We start from the raw sequence: 3,008 nt of genomic DNA, 5'->3' as shown, positions 1-3,008 counted from the left end.
AACAACTCTGCAGCAGGTGCAGGTTTGGAAAGGGTGACTGTGACCACTGAGCAGAACAGAGCAGGAGTTCAGACTGGAGATGTGGACAAACAGAAACACCTCTCACTGAATGTCTGACTGTCACAGATAAAGCACTAAACAGTGATGGTTAAAAAAATGAATACTCTGAGTAGTGTATGAGAAGAATACTTTGTACTTTTATTATTTCAATACCAGCATATTTACTTGTATGAGAGTAGTACAGACTTTCCATTTCCACCCCTGCTTGTACTTGGCTTGAGTATTTCCATTTCATGCCACTTTACATTCACTGCATTGGAGGGAAATACTATAATATATAGCTTTTCACTCTTAATATGTAAAGTAAGTAAGATTTTACAAAGAAAGCACATGTAAAGCTTGTGAATATGTATTATTTTACAGGTTGAACATGAAATATTTAGGTATTAGAATTGTGCACCTGGAGAAACTACAACAGTGAAGTACCTCTTACTCATAGGGTGATCAGTTTAGGCTAACATGTAGGCCTGTAGCCTACTGTGTAATGTTCACTGTTAAGTTTTTATAATAATAAGTACTTTCACAAAAGAAGCATTTCAAGGCGTGTAACTGAGTAGTTTTATGTGTAGGCTACTACTTCTACCTGAGTGAAGGATATGAATACTTCCCCTTGTTGAAGTCACAGCCAGGCGTTGAAACGAGCGCAGTGCGTTGTTGTTGTTGTTGTTGTTGTGTTTGTTGTCAAACAGAACGCAGCAATTAGAGGCGCCGCGCGCGCGCGAGGGGTAGGGCGACACCCCGGTGTGAGAGTCAGCACGCGCCCCCCCAGCTCCGCGTCCCGCCTCGCTGTAGTGAGGCTCGTGCTCTAATGAGAGGGATTTAATGGATTTACGGCGGCGGAGGATGCCTGTGTGTCCGCATGCTCTTGGCTCCGCCGACTAGAAAACGTCTGTGATAATTGCTGAGCCGCCTCCACATTAACACGAACCATAGAGAGCAAGAGAGCGAAAGAGAGAGAGAGAGAGAGAGAGGGGAAAAAGAAAACTGCTTCTCCTCTCCACTGCTTTCCCACGGCCATGATGAAAACAGGTAGCTCAGGCCAACAACAGATGCTGTGTGCAGTGAGGAGAGGCTTGTGGGAGTAGGGAGAAATCGTAGTGAAGGTAATTTTCTCACATTTTGTGATGTGGACAATAGTTTTTACACAGAACGTTGTTGTTTGCCGCAGTCTGCCCTGAAGTGACACGACGAGTTTTACGCAGTAGCCTAGCACAAACATTAGCACGGTCCAGGCAGGTGTAGCCTAGCATGGAGGGGAAGCTAACACCCTCTGTTTAAAAAGAAATAAAATATATATATCAAGCCTCTATCCAAATATGCTTTGGCTTTACATGACATTTAGGTGCGCATTATTTTCAGTGATTAGTAAGAAAAGAGATTTGCTTTGTAGGCCTCCCATAACTAAATGTATTAAATACTTGAATTGTTTAATTAAATGCCCAATTAACGGATGAATACATCATAATGAAAGAAAAAAAATTGAATATATGGTATATTTATATTTAACATATATTTATTTATGTGATAAGACACTTAATATGTATCATTTAATAATGAATTGCTTAAATAAATGGATAATTGTTATAGTTTTCATGAACACTATTTTTGTATTATTATATTTAATTTTCATTGTACAGACCAAACAGTGTGGTACAAGTACAAGCCAATGAGCACAACACACATACCCCACATTCAGAAACAAAACTACAACAATAAAAAAAAGACAGTGACCACAGAAAGCCAAATCAGACAAAGATATATACACCAAAGTTTCAGCCTAAACAAGACATGTGACAAACAATGTCCCACAGGGATATCTTGTAGCTGGGACTTCCACTGAGATCCCAGAGAATTGAAATGTCAAATCATGTGTTCACAAGCATTTAAATAAATGTGGATAAAGCAGTAAATGGGTCTCTTAGAAAATGCATTGGCATTAATTAGATTGATTTTTGTCTTTGCTGAATGTTGTTTAATTGCCGTGTGAAGGTCAAACTCCTTTTTTTATTTGCCACAACATAAGCCTATTCTTCTCTCAACAAGGCTTTGAATTTAGAGGCACAGTTCTTGCGTGTAATTCCTCTTTGATCCAACCTTTTCAGACTGAGGCGCTCACCAGCTGTCACAGAGTCACAGTGTCCTCTGCTTTGTCAATCGATAGGTCTGCTAATTTATTGTTAATATGTCCATTGATCAGATGTCCTCTGGGACCAGACTAAATCCCTATATAACATTGCATTAAAGTGAAAATTGCCATTGTGGGTCAGCTGAATGAATCGTAAAAAGCCTGATTAAGAAATCATCTTGTCACCACTAAATTTTATTTTCTTTGTATAATAACAATGATTAGATAGTATTAAAGTCATACTGAAAGCAATCAAAATCTGTTTTTATAATGATAATGATTTTGTCTTACATTTTTGTGTTATTGTCAAACTGACATGAGCAGAAAATATGTGATTTTGTGTTTCCACATGTATTCATAATGGATAAGAAAACATGTCAACATTTATATCACATCTGACATAAATATCCTGTCTCACAAACCTCATCTGATTTTAATAAATCACGTCAAAATGAAAACACGGGCTACAAAACCATGAGCACTTATTGAGTTAACAAGTCAAATTCTTTTTCTTTCCTGTCCCAGCTCACCACTCGCAGGACAAAAGAAACATTTAGTGTCTGCTTGTTTATTTCCGTGCTCGCTCCGTATTTATTCACTCCTGTCACTCATCTTTTTTTTCCCCCTATCTCTCGACCTCGCTCTCCCCTGCGGCTTTCTCTCACACACAGGCGGTGCGATGGCGCTGCAGCAGAGAGAGAAGGATCTGGGTGACCATCTGAAACCAATTATGGCGGCGCTGCAGCCACCCAGAAACTCAGTGACGGATGGGGATCTTGTATTTATAGCTGGGGTAATTGGCAACACTCAGACACACACACAC

At 39.5% G+C, this 3,008-nt stretch overlaps 1 long non-coding RNA gene across 3 annotated transcripts in view; it reads left to right on the top strand.

Annotated features, from left to right (window-relative positions):
- The first annotated feature begins 326 nt into the window (after window positions 1–326).
- Window positions 327–3,008, top strand: part of LOC119029258 — a 23,973-nt gene continuing 21,291 nt past the window's right edge. For all 3 annotated transcript variants that reach the window (XR_005077941.1, XR_005077939.1, XR_005077940.1), the window contains exons 1-2: window positions 327–1,163; window positions 2,857–2,978. This is a non-coding gene — a long non-coding RNA (uncharacterized LOC119029258). The remainder of the gene's footprint in view (window positions 1,164–2,856; window positions 2,979–3,008) is intronic.

Source organism: Acanthopagrus latus, chromosome 11 (assembly GCF_904848185.1).
Source record: "Acanthopagrus latus isolate v.2019 chromosome 11, fAcaLat1.1, whole genome shotgun sequence".
Taxonomy (NCBI): Eukaryota; Metazoa; Chordata; class Actinopteri; order Spariformes; family Sparidae; genus Acanthopagrus; species Acanthopagrus latus.
Note: the sequence above shows the minus strand (reverse complement) of the source record. Positions and strands in the feature narration are given on the sequence as shown.